The following is a 17,309-nucleotide window of genomic DNA, read 5'->3' as shown; positions in this document are numbered from 1 at the left end:
CCATGCACGAGTTGGAGCAGCTCGAAAGGGATCTCGCACCTAGAACCGCGAAAAGGCCGAACGATGCCTCGCGGGTCCCTAAGTTGGAAAATTAACCTCTGGTCGAGTCTTGTTTTAGTTAAGCTTTGATGTTTTCCCATATGTTGTTTTCCATTTTTCCTTCAATCAAATAAGGTCAAAGAACCGTGGAGTCTGTACTGTTGCTATTTTGTTTGAAGCAATGTGTAATAGCAAATTTTGATAATGAAATTAAGTGACTCCGGAAGAATTTCTATGTGTCTTTACTTTGAGGCAGAACTACGCCTGGTCTGATTCACGCGGGGACGTGATACGTAGGCAATCCCCATAAGATTCGACCGCTTTTAATAAATAAAGAAAAGAAAATGTAAATAAAATAAAACGCTTCGCAAAATACTTTAAAAAGAGACGAATGAACAAACCGGGATGACGCATGTGGTTTGAAGCAAAGCATGTAGAAACGGTTAACTGCCTAGGTGCATTGCATCCTCTATGTGTTATGATCAAATCTGTTAAGCTCTAACACTAACAAAATTTGTTGTTGTCTGATACCAGACAGTTAGTTGTTAAAGAATTCTGGCAACACATTCATACCAAACCAGATCCAAAGGACCGGTAGCAACAAGCATGACTACTTCAGAGAATAGTAATGAGGAAGAAAGGCCGATGAGCCAGTTGCTAAAAGAGGCAATGGAAAAGATTGAAAGGATGGGACTAGAGATGCATGCAATGCAGCTAGCCCTGGCCAAAACACAAAAGAGCCCTGAGACACTGGGACACATGCCGGAGTACCCTCACTCTGGCCCTTCCACAAGCCGCCCAAATCCCCTCTATCATCAAGAAAGAAGCCCTCATGATTCCCAAGCTCCACCACCCCATCAACCTCTCCCAACACCCAATATTCCCATTTTTGTGGGACCTACATCAGCCCCTTTGCAGAGAACGACCAGTGAGCCATTGTTTCAGGCTCACGATACACAATACTATCCCTCTGAGCCTACATTTCATGCGCCCGAACCACAAGCTTACAATCCCCATTTGGAAGTAGCGGCAGAGGTTGAGAAGCTGGTTAAGGCCCCTGAACAGGATGAAGTGTTGAGAAAGTTCAAAAGCCTGGAGCAATCCTTCAGGAACTTACACGGGCTGGGCAATCAAGTCAGGGTGGCATACAAAGATCTGTGCCCTTTCCCGGATGTCCAACTCCCGGCTGGGTTCAAGATGCCCAAGTTTGATTTATATGAAGGGCACGGTGATCCCATGGCACATTTGCGGGGATTCTGTAGTAAAATGAGAGGGGCAGGAGGCAAGGATGAGCTTTTGATAGCTTATTTCGGCCAAAGTCTGAGCGGATCTGCACTGGAATGGTATACCAGGCAGGATTTTAGCAGGTGGTACACGTGGGATGACCTGGCGCAGGCTTTTGCAGGTCATTTCCAGTACAATCTGGAGATAGTCCCTGACCGTCTCACGTTATTGAGAACTGGGAAGAAACCCGGGGAAAGTTTTCGCGAGTTCGGGTTCCGCTGGAGAGAACAAGCAGCTAGAGTCGATCCTCCCATGAGAGAGGGAGAGATGGTGGACTATTTTTTGCAGACATTGGATCCAACCTACTTTGGTCACTTGGTGACAACGGTTGGAAAATCTTTCAACGAGGTGGTCAAAATAGGGGTCATGATAGAAGAAGGTTTGAGGTCGGACAAGATCTTAAACTATTCGGCACTTAAGGCCACAACCCAGGCTATTCAAAGCGGCACGGGAGGTGCGCTAAGAAGAAAGAAAGAAGAGGTTGCCACGATCGAGGCAGGCAGTTGGTCCAGGGCTGGCAGGCCGCACTACAACCAACCCAGGCCTCACAGGTCAAACTACCCATACAACCCACCACAAAATTTCTATCCACCTCGAGAACCACATTGTTCCGTACACCAAGCCCAGGTATACACTCAGCCTCCGGTTCGCCCACAATGGCGCGCACCGGCTCCCCAGAACATATATGCACCACCACAAAACACTTACCCTCCACCAAGGGCATATAGAAATCCTTCAGGGGCAGGTTTCCGGGGAAATCCAGATGCCAGAAATGACAGGTTGCGGAAGCAAAGAACCTTCACCGAACTGGGAGAAACCTACACCGCTGTGTTCCACAAGCTGCGGCAATTGGGTTTGGTTAGTCCTGTCCATACTCGGGAACCAAATCCCCCGCCTCAGAATTTGGATCGTTCAATCAGTTGTGAATACTGTTCAGGGATGCTCGGGCACGATACCGAGAAGTGCTGGAAGTTAAGGCATGCCATACAGGATCTTATTGACACCAATAAGATCGAGGTCCAGACACCGGAGGCTCCTAACATCAACCAAAACCCACTGCCAGCGCACCACGAAACTCACATGATTGAGTTGGTGTGTGAGGGAGGAGAATTAAGAAAACCCTCACAAACAGTGATGATGATCCAAGCTGCCCCAAAAGAAGTCTTAACCAGTGGAGAAACAAATGTACAGTCGCAGGGAGAAGGCGTCAAGCCGGTAGTAATATGGGGGAAGAGCCCGTCCGTCATAGCAAGCAAACCCGAGCCAAGCAAGTTGGTAATACCAGGGATCCTGCCCACACCGGCAGTCATGTTGAAAGGGGTATGTAGAGAACGGGTGACCATAAAGCCGGTGGTCCAACTGCCAATGCTTGACAGCAGGGCTGTGCCCTGGAAATATGAAAAAGCAGTGGTGACATACCAAGGAAAACAGGTGGAAGAAGTCAGTTGTGAAGCGCAAGGGCTGACTCGATCAGGTCGATGCTTTGCTCCGGTGGAGTTAAGAAAAACCAACCCAGTGGCAACCAAGAAGCCAGTGTCAGAAGAAGAGGCTGAAGACTTCCTGAGGAAGATGAAAGTACAAGACTATTCTGTGGTTGAGCAGCTGAGAAAAACACCTGCCCAGATCTCACTATTGTCATTACTCCTCCATTCCGAGGAACATCGTCGGGCCCTGTTAAAGATATTGAACGAGGCCCATGTACCCAGTGAGATTTCTGTAAACCACCTGGAAACCATTGCTAGCAAGATTTTCGAGGTGAACAGAGTGACATTCTCAGATGATGACCTGCCGGTGGAAGGTACGGAGCATAACAAAGCTCTATACCTAGCTGTCAAATGTGAAGACTCGGTGGTAACCCGAGTATTGGTGGATAACGGCTCAAGCGCCAATATTTGTCCATTATCCACCCTGGACCAGTTAAAGATTGACCGTGGAAGAATCCGGGAGAATAGCATCTGTGTCCGGGGGTTTGACGGAAACGGAACAGCCACTGTGGGGGATGTTGTACTTGAACTGACCATTGGCCCGGTCCTGTTTACCATGGAATTCCAGGTATTGGACGCCACGGTATCTTACAACTTGCTGTTAGGACGACCTTGGATTCATGCAGCTAAAGCGGTGCCTTCCACCCTACATCAGACAGTGAAGTTCGAGTGGGAAAGACAAGAGGTCGTGTTGCACGGCGAGGATACAACATGCACCATGGGCGGAACCATTGTGCCTTTCATAGAGACCACTGATGACAAGGGTCCCTGGGTCTACCAGATTCTCGATACAGGGTCGGCCAACAAAATTTCTGAAGGAGAAATCATCCCGCACCCTAGGGTGGCTGCCGCAACAGTCATGATGGTATCAGAAATGCTGGGTAATGGGTTTGTGCCGGGAAAAGGCCTGGGAGTTGAACTTCAAGGGATAGTCCAACCTGTCTCCCTTCCTAAGAATCTGGAAACCTTCGGGTTGGGGTTCAAACCAACCGCAGCAGACAGGAAAGCAAGCGCGAAAAATGAAGAAGAGAGTCTGGTCTCTGCCTAAACCAGTACCACGCCTCTCAAGGTCTTTTGTTAAAGCTAGTGCCAAGGGGTCAGCGATCCCAAAGATTCGAGGACCTTTGATCGGCATAAGTGAAGACCTGAATCAGAGTCGTGAGAGGCTATTTGCGGATGTCAGTATGGTGGAAGCTGGAGAAGGTTCCAGCAGAGCAGAGATACAATTTGTGGGGCCTGAGGCCAAGACCAACAATTGGACGGTTACTCCTCTTCCTGTCCGAGGGGAGTCTTGGTAGTAGGCTTTGATTAATGTTTTGTTTGTTTGTTTGTTTGATCGGATTATTCAAGGGTGTAATCCCAATTTTACTTTCGTTTTGTAAAAGTGTGAACCCTTTTTATCCTGCAAATTTAATAAAGTTCTTTTCTTTTGTCCCATTTTAATTTCTTGTTTTGTTCTTTCTGAACAGTTCTCTTTTTACTGGTCCTAATGACATGGCATGCACAGCGGATCTTCGACCTAGTCTAATAAATCAATCTGAAACCGACTCAATGATGCAAAAGGTCGTTTGTGACGATGAATCTGAATGTGACGAAGGGGAAGCCTTCGAAGAAATAAACCGAGAACTGTGCCAATTTGAAGAGAAACCCAAGCCTAACCTAAATGACACTGAGGCTGTGAACCTAGGAGACGCTGATAACATCCAAGAGACCAAAATTAGCATCCACATTGAGCCGAATGTCAAAGCAGAATTGATCGAAACTCTCAGGGAATTCAAAGATGTTTTTGCATGGTCATATGATGATATGCCTGGATTGAGCACCGATTTAGTGGTTCACAAATTGCCCACTGACCCGGCATACCCTCCGGTCAAGCAAAAACTAAGGAAATTTAAAACAGAAATGAGTGTAAAGATCAAAGAAGAAGTGATTAAGCAATTACAATCGAAGGTCATTCGGGTCACTCGGTATCCCGAGTGGTTGGCCAATGTGGTACCAGTCCCAAAGAAGGATGGAAAAATCAGGGTGTGCGTCGACTACCGCAACCTCAACAAAGCAAGTCCCAAGGACAATTTCCCGTTACCCAACATTCATATCCTGATCGATAATTGCGCTGGGCGCGAGATCGGATCCTTTGTGGATTGCTATGCAGGTTATCATCAGATCCTAATGGATGAGGAGGATGCTGAGAAGACAGCGTTTATTACGCCATGGGGAACCTACTGCTATCGGGTAATGCCGTTCGGTTTAAAGAACGCTGGGGCAACGTACATGCGAGCAATGACTGCTGTGTTTCATGACATGATACACAAAGAAATAGAGGTGTACGTCGATGATGTGATCATCAAATCTTGGCGTCAGGAGGACCATGTAGCAGACCTAAGGAGATTTTTCCAAAGACTCCGAAGGTATGATATCAAGCTTAACCCGGCCAAATGCGCATTCGGGGTTCCATCAGGAAAGTTGCTAGGATTCATCGTCAGTCGACGGGGGATTGAGTTAGACCCATCCAAAATTGAATCCATCCGAGATTTGCCACCGCCAAGGAACAAAACAGAGGTAATGAGTTTGCTGGGTAGACTCAATTACATCAGCAGGTTCATCGCTCAACTCACAGCAACTTGTGAGCCCATATTTCGGCTACTGAGAAAGGATGCTGCAGAAGGTTGGACGACAGAGTGTCAAGAGGCTTTCGACCAAATCAAAGGGTATCTGTCTAATCCACCCGTGTTGGTCCCACCTAAGCCCGGGAAACCCCTAATCCTTTACCTGACAGTCTTGGAAAATTCATTTGGTTGTGTACTGGGGCAACATGATGACACAGGAAGGAAGGAGCAGGCCATCTACTATCTTAGCAAGAAATTCACAGTGCATGAGGTCAAGTACACTCAACTCGAGAAAACATGCTGCGCCCTGACTTGGGTAGCTCAAAAGTTGAAACACTACCTGTCTTCATATACTACTTATCTCATATCCCGCTTGGACCCATTAAAGTATATCTTTTAGAAACCTATGCCCACGGGGAGGTTGGCAAAATGGCAAATCCTGCTCACAGAGTTTGATATCATCTATGTGACGAGGACGGCCATGAAAGCCCAGGCACTGGCAGACCATTTGGCAGAGAATCCCGTTGATGAAAAATACGAGCCCTTAAGAACGTATTTTCCTGACGAAGAGGTGATGCATACGAATGAGTTGGAATTACCCGAGGAACCGGGTTGGAAGCTTTTCTTCGATGGAGCTGCAAACGCAAAAGGGGTTGGAATAGGGGCAGTACTCATTTCTGAAACAGGACGGCATTATCCTGTTACGGCTCAACTACGCTTCTATTGCACCAACAATATGGCCGAATATGAGGCTTGCATTCTGGGGTCTGCGCCTGGCTGCCGACATGGATGTCCAAGACGTCTTGGTCTTGGGAGACTCGGACCTCTTGATACATCAAATTCAGGGAGAATGGGAAACACGAGATCTAAAACTCGTACCATACCGACAATGCTTGCATGATCTGAGCAAGCAATTTCGATCGGTAAAGTTCAAACACATCCCGAGAGTTCACAATGAGGTTGCGGATGCCTTAGCCACCTTAGCATCAATGCTGCACCACCCTGACAAAATGTATGTTGATCCTCTACACATCCAGGTCCGTGATCAGCACGCCTACTGCAATGCCATAGAAGAAGAAGCAGATGGCGAACCCTGGTTTCATGATATCAAGGAATACCTCAGGATGGGGATATATCCAGAACATGCCTCTGGAGACCAAAAAAGAGCCCTCCGGCGGTTGTCGAATGGTTTCTTCCTCAGTGGGGGAATATTGTACAAAAGAACCCCGGATCTGGGATTGTTGAGATGCATAGATGCCAGGCAGGCAACAACGGTTATGGCAGAAGTACATGCTGGAGTTTGTGGGCCACACATGAGTGGATATGTATTGGCAAGAAAAATCCTTCGAACAGGGTGTTATTGGCTCACCATGGAACACGACTGTATCACTTTCGTGAGGAAATGCCATCAGTGCCAGATACATGGAGACTTGATTCACTCTCCGCCAACAGAGTTACATACGATGTCAGCACCCTGGCCGTTTGTAGCATGGGGCATGGATGTCATTGGGCCCATTGAGCCAGCAGCGTCCAACGGTCATAGGTTCATTCTAGTGACCATTGATTACTTCACCAAATGGGTTGAGGCTAAAACCTTCAAATCAGTAACTAAGAAGGCAGTGGTGGACTTTGTTCACTCCCATATCATCTGTAGATTTGGGATCCCAAAAGTGATCATCACGGATAACGGTGCGAATCTTAATAGCAGCTTGATGAGAGAGGTATGCCAACAATTCAAGATTACACACCGCAATTCCACCCCATATCGTCCTAAGGCAAATGGAGCAGTCGAAGCAGCCAATAAGAATATCAAGAAGATACTGCGAAAAATGGTGGAAGGGTCCAGACAATGGCACGAGAAATTACCCTTTGCTTTGTTGGGTTACCGCACTACCGTCCGGACTTCCATAGGCACAACTCCTTATTTGTTGGTGTATGGAACTGAGGCCGTGATACCAGCGGAGGTCGAAATTCCGTCCCTCCGAATTGTCGCTGAAGCCGGAATTGATGATGATGAATGGATCAAAGCTCGCTTGGAACAGTTGAGCCTGATAGATGAGAAAAGATTGGCAGCAGTGTGCCATGGTCAACTGTATCAGAAGAGAATGGCAAGAGCGTATAATAAGAAGGTGCGCCCCAGGAAGTTTGAAGTAGGGCAGTTGGTATTAAAGAAGATCCTCCCACATCAGGTCGAGGCAAAAGGCAAATTCGCCCCAAATTGGCAAGGGCCTTATATCGTGACCAGAGTATTGTCCAACGGTGCTTTGTGTTTGACAGATGTCGAAGGTAGATGTGTCGACATGGCTATCAATTCAGATGCAGTCAAGAGATATTATGCGTAACTTCTTTAATTATGGCAATTTTTGGTCTATTTGTTTGTATTTGGCATTTATTGGATAATGAGATGACGGAGGCAATTTTTTCTTCTACCCAAACACTGTTTAACCCTTGCTTCCCCCTTTGAGCCTTAAGTTATTCCTTCATACCCCTCTTTTGGAATCAATAATGGGAAATACATGAAAAAGAAGAAAATGAAAATAAGGAAAAGACATGAAAAAAAATGAAAAGAAGGAAAAAAAAAAGAAAAAAAAAAGAAAAGAAAAAGGAAAAAGAAGATAAAATCACAAGAAATACAAAACCGTGGGAACTACGTTTGACCTGATTCCTCAAAGAGGATACGTAGGCGCCTCACGGCTCGGTCATAGTATGCATCATAGTGAATATAGGATGCATAATGTACATAGTGTGCATAATAGGCACAGTGTGCGTAACGCACATAGCGCAACATAAGTGTAAAAAATAAATTCCCCAAGCAAGAAAACTGGGGCAGAGGTTATGTTTTAAGTTCCAACAAAGGTTTGATTCCAAAAGTTGTAGCACATCACCCATCAAATTATTTTCATTTTTTCATAGCCTTTCTTTAGCTCCACACCAGAACCAACATTCAACGTCCAAAAGACCTCCCGATCAATGTTCAAAATATGTCGAGTCAGGTAAATAAGACCGAGAATAATACACCAATCCCCAGCAAAGAAGAGGATCGTAAGACTGGGAATGAATTGATAGCCAAAGGAGTCTCCAGAAGAGAGGGTCGTATCTACAACGCCCCGATTCCTCGAAAGAAATAAAATGAGAGAGTCTCATCGGTGAAAACCTTCGCAGGCACCGAGAGGCGATGTAAGATGAGGGATATGAAATGAGAGAGTCTTATTGGTGAAAACCCTCACAGGCACCATAAGGCGCCGGGAGATGAGAGAAAAGAGAGAGTCTCATCAGTGAAAACCCCTCGAAGGGCACCATGAGGCGACAAGATAGAGCAGCAAAAGCTACCACATTCGCAATAGGATGAACATCCATTTATCATCCCCAGCAAGTCAGACCATCGGGCAAATCGATTGATACAAATAGACTGGGTCGGGAATCTATGGTGCACGTCATGATCACGGGGACCAGTTGTGTCCTCCAGATAAGTTCTTTTGATTGTCTCCTCCCACAAAATATTGGTTCAGAAAGATTTTCTCTTTTCCATATCTTTATTTCTTTTCCTAAAATGTGTCTTTAAAGGATTTGTCAAAGCTTACTACCAGAAACCGAAGGGGAATTCATCCAATGCAGGATAATACAAACAGTCTTAAAGGCCGGCCCCAGGCAATGCAGGGATTGTGCTCGGAAATGTTGGAAGAAGTAAGCTCCAAAAGGGAGTGGTTTCGGGAGTTAGAAGCAGACTCCCACATCATGTGTTTTAAAAGAAAGCAGAAAAGGGGATAAATTGAAAACCAATCCCCAGCAGGCTAGAGACCCCCAACAGGCAACTTTGCCCGCCAACCAATTATGGGGACAAAGAGCAAGAAAAGGGGAAGAGAGAAAAATTGCTCGCCAGAAAGGCACCCTCTACCACCACGATTAAAACTGATTAAATCCTTTTGTCTGCTGCAGGAAAACAAAGGATTGATGATGGCAGCAAGATGCACCGCCATGGAAGTCACCAAAAACCGGGGCAGAAAATTTTCTGCCGATTGTCGAAAATTTTCTCGGAAGAACGGGGAAACAATCGGAATACTTTTAAGTTCTAGGTCGCCCACCAGTATAATGCGGGAATACATTTAAGTTCTAGGTCGCCCACCAGTATAATGCGGGAATACATTTAAGTTCTAGGTCGCCCACCAGTATAATGCGGGAATACTTTTAAGTTCTAGGTCGCCCACCAGTATAATGCGGGAATACATTTAAGTTCTAGGTCGCCCACCAGTATAATGCGGGAATACATTTAAGTTCTAGGTCGCCCACCAGTATAATGCGGGAATACATTTAAGTTCTAGGTCGCCCACCAGTATAATGCGGGAATACTTTTAAGTTCTAGGTCGCCCACCAGTATAATGCGGGAATACATTTAAGTTCTAGGTCGCCCACCAGTATAATGCGGGAATACATTTAAGTTCTAGGTCGCCCACCAGTATAATGCGGGAATACATTTAAGTTCTAGGTCGCCCACCAGTATAATGCGGGAATACATTTAAGTTCTAGGTCGCCCACCAGTATAATGCGGGAATACATTCAGCTCTAGATTGTGGAATCAGTCACCCCACCTGAAGACGAAAGGGTACAACAGAGATCCCCAAACGGGAAACAATGAAATCCCAGCACCAAGAAGCAGACAACTGCAGAGGCAAGCGCACAATTCAAAAGGAAAAAGGAACGCGTCTCAAAAGAAGCAGTTTGGGAACGTTGTAGCATGCCCAGTATAACGATGCTGATGAAGAAACATACCACTAAAGAAACCATTGGAAGATTTAAAGAAGAAAGCCATGTCCCCAGCAGATCAAGCAAAGTGATGAAAACTGGCATTCAAACGTCAGCGAAGGACCATCGTCACCTCCCAAAGTCACAAGACAAAGGCATCGGAGGAAAGTATTAGCCGACAAGAAAGCAAGGCATCAAGAACAAGTTGAAGATGGATAAGATTTCAGGATCCCCAGTTTAGCTTAGCTTCTTGTTTTCCTTTTAAAACAATGTAATAGGGAGATCGGTTGAGCAGTAGCATCCTGCAGCAGCATACAACAGCGCACAACAACAGCAAGCAATACAGTCACACGGTAGTCCCAGCTACCAAAATTTCCCGAACTACATTGACCTGATTCCTGTTCAGCCCAGGATATGTAGGAAACCTCTGAAGCAAAGGTTCGGTCAAATCTCTTTCAAAAAATGCTTCACACGGAGTATTCGGACGGGCAAAAATCGCTCGCTTTATCTTTGCGCGAAAACCCTTCGTGTCTTCGTGCAAAGAGGGGCAGCTGTAAGCACGTGATTTTTGCTTCACGGACAGTCACTCCAAAAGAAATAGTAACAAAGGACCTCGCTGTACAATTTTCAATTTTCCGTAACGTGTGCTGCTAGTCATGTGTGGGTCTGTCCATTTTGTCCATTTTTTACATTATTAAACAAAGTACAAAATGTGTATGATCTGGTAATTAGACCATAATTCATTCAGTAAAAGAAAAATTCACAAAAATATTCTAGGGTGCGATTTAACCTATTTTGATAATTATGTTTGTTTGAATTTCATTTTATTTTTAGTTTTAAGATTAGAAAAAAAGAAGAAAAGAAAAAAGAAAAAAGAAAGGGAGAAAAGAATGAAGAAAACGGTTTGGGCCAAGGAAATAAACCAAAAATAGGCCCAAACCAATTCGATCAGGTCCAGTCCAAAACCGGCTACCCAGGCATCTCCTGAAACGACGTCGTTTCAGGCAAATCAATCTGAGCCGTCCGTCCCAGCCGATCCAACGGTTCAGGACCTCTTTCAGCGACCCATGTTCAAACCCGACCCAATAACCAATCCGACCCAACCCCTCACTTAAACCAAACGACCCCGTTTAACTATCAAACGACCCCGTCCCATTTCTCAGCATCAGATCTAAGCCGTTGAGATCATCTGATCTAACGGCTCAGATCCGATCAACCTCACCATATATAAACCTTCCCTTACACCCCACGCCCCCTATCCGAACCCCACCCCTCACTCGTCTCCTTCCCTGAACCCTGAAACCCCCAAACCCTAGCAGCCGCCCTAGTCTCCTTCGCCATTAAAGCCGGCGGCATGGACGCCGGTGGCCACCTCCTGAACACCCTAGGACCACCTCACTGTCCTGAACACAAATCCACTAACCACGAGCCTCGAATCACTTCCGTTCGTCTCGAATCTTCATTTGAAGATTTGAGTCGAACCCGGATCTATGCCAAACCATCCCATCTTCATACCAGACACTCCCCTGACCTTCCTCGTGACCAAACCAAGCTTGGTTTGGTCCGAATCTACCCACAACTCCTAAAAATCCAGATCTGGAAATCCAGAACTTGAAACACATGCACCTGGGGAACCCGGCCAGTTTTGACATGGGTTTGAGGTCTAATAGACCTTAATCAAGGTGTTCTCATGTGAAAACACCCTGATTAAAGTTTGTTCGGCCTCAAAAATTCGGAGTTGAATCAGATTTGGGTCTGTTTGATTTAAACGTTTTGGTAAGTTTTCCTTTCTTTTGTTTTATTTCCAAATAAGTTGTCAGCATATCTCTTTGTGTTTGGTTGTTATTTTGTTATTTTTTTTGGATTTCTTTCATCTCTGTAAAGACCTTTTATTTGGTCAATTGTTTTCTGTGTATGATTTGAATGTATTCTGTGATGAACATGTTCGATTAGATTAGTCGTCAAATGAATAAACTTATATAGGTTCCCAGTGATTGAACAAAAGTTGTCTGATACCCTTTAGGTCCCTGAATGTATTGTTTATATGAGCGACTGATTATTACCTGTTATAATTAGTATAGTCGACTCGATAAATGTCGTCGATTAGTTTGCTATAACTAATGAATCGAATGAGCTAGTATTTTCACGTAACTAATTGAACTCGGACACTGACTGAATGTCCCAGTAATGTTTGAAATGGTTTGTTGGCATTATAAAAATGACTAAAAGGGTTCAGTCTAGGCAGTCCTGAATTTGAACTCTCATCAGTTCAAAAATGCCCTGATGCTGCAATAGGCAGGGCAGTAATAATCCAGGGTTAACAAGGGCATTCTGGGGTGTTGAAAAAGACAGAAAAGATTAGTATAAATGGGCTGACAAGTAGGGTACTAATTTAGGATTAAACTAATACCAATGGGGAACAAGACACAAGGGTATGGGGCTTAAAATGAATAAACAAATGAGCCCATAATTCTGGATTAAACAAAAACCAGGCGTGGGGAATAAAGGGGGCTGACACCAAAAGATGCTTAGGCATGGGCTTTAAAGAGTATGGGCAGGCTGCAAGTTGCAGCAGGCAGCTCAGCTGTACTGGTTCATTTGGCCTATAAATAGGCCATTTGATAACTAAAAGAGCCCGAGAGTTTTGAGTCTCAGGCTGGGATTTTTTTTAGTCTTGAGAAAAGAGAAAAACAAAGTGAAAATTTTCAGAATACTTTGACTAAAACATTGCTCAAAACTGCACAAGGAACTAAGTTGGTTGAGCTGTTCTGGTCAAGTCAGTTATTCTAACTAGGGTCACCACTGTTCCGTTAAGAGAAGGCTGTGTGTTTTCTGCTGTGATTGTTACTATACTGAGTTTTGTGGTTATTGGGTCATCTGTTGCTGTTACATTTGGTATCTTGGGTTTTCGGTTGGTTCATTGCTCCTTTTTCTGGGATTTGTTTGTCTGATGCTCAAGCACATGTGGGCTACATAGTTGCTGCTGGTTGTGTTGCTGTGTTGTTGCTATCTGTTGTTGCTGTTGATTACTTGCTGCTGATACTCTCTCTCTTCCTCTTCTTATTGTGCAAATATCCAGGTACACGACTAATACTGTCAATGTAACTTGAAGTTGAGTATGAATGCAAAAAGAGAAGAATTGAAGATTGTTTACTTTAAGCATAGGCTGTTGTATTGAATATCATGTAATGCATGATAGTTTACATTTTGTTTGGATACTGAAGGCAACTTGCACGCATAGTAAATATCAATGTATGGGGATTGAATGTTAGTTGTATATGTAGGCTGTTAGATGAATATTCCTAATGCAGTAGGTTGTATCCCAGACTTAGGTTTAAATTGTGTAACATACTCTTTAATGTAGGCCAGGCATGTAAACTATCCACTACTAGTATAGTTCTTTCCCCTTTTGCTAGTTTGTCACATATAAATTGATAAAGAACAAAGACTCAGTTCCAGGCCTCCACCCCAGGAAGGCCGAGCCCAAATCGAAAGTCAGCTAGGCCTGTATCGGAAAAACAGGGCCCAAGTCGGGCCATCTCGCATGAGCTGGATTTGGGCCCATAATTTGCGACTAGTTGGCCATAAATGCAGTCACATTTTATTATTCTGTAGTAGCACTTTAAATACGGTTTTATAATCAACTAAGGCTATTTACTGCTTTCAATTGATAGAGACAAACACGACGAGAAACATAGTTGCTATAGGATATCCCTTAAAAATAACAACGAGATGAGCCTCGATAAAAATAAACAAAACGCAGATACGGGGCCCTTGTTAAATACATAACCATTGACTAGACTTTGGATTTGGCCGTTTAATGAACCTTCACGGCCTCTTCCTAAAATAACAATACGTTAGACTCTTTAGGACGCGCCTTAATAAATCTTACCTTCTTAAACTCGGGTGCACATTTATGTGACCCAAATCCAATTCTCAACGGAGTCGAAATGTGTTTCTAATCACGGGTACATTGATTGTGACGTGGTTCGAGATGCGTGTCCATGACGTTGCAAATTCATTTTAAAAAAATAAGAATGAGATGAGCCTCGCCAAATAAAATACAAATTGCGGGGCCCTCAGTAAAATATTTGCTTTAAAAATTGTTTAGACTTCGGGATGGACCGTTTAGTAAAATTTCACGGTCCTACCCAAAATAAATACGCTAGTCACTTTAGGCGCGCCTTTAATAATTTAATTTCCTTAAACTCGGGTGCACATTGATGTGACCCAAATCCAAACCTCAACGGAGTCAAAGCGTGTCGATGACCACGGGTACATTGATTGTAACGTGGTTCGAGATACATTTTATAACGTTGCAATTCTTGATAAAATAACGGTAAATGATAAAAGCGGTTGAAAGATAAAATTTGCACATAAGTTCATATTGTATTTAAAATCAGATAATCAAGCCGAATATAACAGTTGAGCGACCGTGCTAGAACCACGGAATTCGGGAATGCCTAACACCTTCTCCCGGGTTAACAGAATTCCTTATCCGGATTTCTGGTACGCAGACTGTAATATAGAGTCATTCTTTTCCTCGATTCGGGATTAAAATTGGTGACTTGGGACACCCTAAATCTCCCAAGTGGCGACTCTGAAATAAATAAACTCATCCCGTTTCGATTGTCCTTTAATTGGAAAAAACTCCCCTGCGCCCCTCGGGTGCGGAAAAAGGAGGTGTGACAGTCACCACTACTTTATTGTAGTTCCAAGGGATGGCAGTGGGGTCCTTCATGAGATTCTATGGTGCGTGGCTGATAACCACGGGCTCAATTAGCCTAGGTGAAATTATCAACCCCCGCGCCATATAAGTCCCCTTTGGTACGTACATCTTTGGTGCCTTCAGTGTAACCTTGTTTTGCTCAAACCTTTTGGGGGGACTCAACAAGAACTGCTCTTTTTGGGGGGATCTGGGAACATAGTGAACGGCATCTTTAGGAGGTGTTGCCCCTATCTCGGTTTCCACAACCTTTTCTATTCTTTGAGGAGTGGAGTTTCTTTTCTTCTCATCCTTAGTTTGCTTTGCTGCCGTTTTTGGTTTCTTTTCTACATCAGCAATAGCAATGATAGCTTTCAAAGCTGGGTCGAACTCTTTGTCCTCACAAATCATCCCAATGACTGGCCTGCTGTTGTGAACCGTCAATGGGTTATTAGTTACATTGAGAACTTCCTCATCCTTCAACATTACCCGCTTCTGTTCTATCAGATTTTTGACCGCCCTCTTAAGGGTCCAGCAATCCTCAGTGTCATACCCTTCTAACCCTAAATGATAAGCACATCGGGTACCGGGTCGGTAGGAGGGTGACTTTGGGTTTTGCCTGTTTGGAGGTACGGGCTGTAACAAACCCATTTGGACCAATTTTGGGAAGAGGCTGGAATACGATTCACCGATGGGTATGAAATTAGTTTTTCTGGGTGGATCACAGGGATGGGCATTGTATGGATAATTATTCTGTGGAAGACGTGGATTATACGGGGCTTGGTTAGGAGGGTTATTTCTTGGAGGTGGAGCTTGAATCTGGTTATAATGTTATTGAGGCCGAGCGTATGGCTGGGCATTCATTACTGCATAAGGCTGAGGAGTCATGACATATGCCGCATCTTGGTAAGGGTAGTAATATTGCAGGGTGCTGGAAGAGGAGCCAAAGTAACCTCGGGTTTGACGAGGTTTCTCAGACTTGAGGCCATCATTGCTACTTCTTCTTTCTTTTTCCAGTTTGCTACATCCCCCGAGCCGCTCTGGATTGCTTGAGAAGTGGCTCTTATAGCCGACTGGCTTAGGATGCTACCCGTTTTCAAACCATTTTCCACCATTTCCCCAATCTTTATGGCTTCTGCAAATGGCTTGCCCATAGCGGACGTCATGTTCTGGAAATAATCAGCCTCTTGGGCTTGCAAGAAGACACTGACCATCTCGGTCTCATCCATTGGGGATTTTACCGTAGCAGCTTGTTCACGCCACTTGATAGCATACTCTCAGAAGCTTTTTGAAGATTTCTTTTTGAAATTGGACAAAGAGTTTCTATTTGGAGCCATGTCCACATTGTACTGGAATTGTCTAACAAAGTCTCGGGCCAAGTTGTTATATATGTGCCAGTGGGAGATGTCTTGATCCATATACCATTCAGATGTAATTCCGGCTAATCTCTACCCGAAGTAAGCCATCAAGAGTTCTTCTTTTCCTCCCGCTCCTCTTAACTGATTGCAATACCTTTTTAGGTGGGATATAGGGTCTCCATGTCCATCATACTTTTCAAATTTGGGAGTCTTGAAACCGACGGGCAGATGAACATGAGGGAATATGCACAAGTCAGCGTAGGAGACACTCTTCTGGCCACTCAGGCCTTGCATGTTCTTGAGACTTTGTTTGATGCTTTTCATTTTCTGAGTGATCTCTTCTTCCTCGGGGTTCTTCACAGTTCTCTCTTGTTCTATGGTAGATTCATACTGAGGGTGTTGAGGGTAGGAGTTTCTGTGACATGAGCTGTGTCCAGTTGAAATTGTGGTACTTGGAAAGTGAAGGCAGACGGTTTGAAACATGGTCTAGGCACTGTTGGCTATACCGTAGAAAAGGTTGGTGGTGCGGTGAATATGTTGGAAGAAACTCCCAAAAATAGTGCATGGGGATGAACCTCAGAAGGCGTTCCGGTGAAATAGGTTGACACAGTGGGGTACCCAAACGGGGTGGTTGGGTAAGTTATAGGGACGTTGGAGGTTCCACTTGTTATGGGAATCAGTTCGGGAGATCTAGGGATTGCACTGGATGTTTCTCTACCATTAGACCAAGCATCTCACATATCCAACATGCGGAGGCGCAATATCTTGTTTTCTTCAGCAGTTGCTGACTCTAAGACCGGGATAACTGATGCCGGGCTATCCTCTAAGGGGGTAATTACTGGTAGATGACTCTCTGATGTCATTTTGACACTTCCTTTAGATCTTGTAAAATAAGGGTGCGAAGCCAGGTTACCACAAAATCAACCACCAAAAAACAGAACCTACTCAACAGCGTACACAACAAACCGGTTAGTTTGAGACATTTAACACATAGGGAATCACACTTTGGGGAATGCAATGCACGTAGACATTTAAATATTTTTCTACATGTTTTGCAATGGTTGCGTGTCTAATCCCGGCTTTTATTATCTCC

The sequence above is a fragment of the Nicotiana sylvestris genome, chromosome 12 (genome assembly GCF_000393655.2).
Source record: "Nicotiana sylvestris chromosome 12, ASM39365v2, whole genome shotgun sequence".
NCBI classification, from domain to species: domain Eukaryota; kingdom Viridiplantae; phylum Streptophyta; class Magnoliopsida; order Solanales; family Solanaceae; genus Nicotiana; species Nicotiana sylvestris.
Note: the sequence above shows the minus strand (reverse complement) of the source record.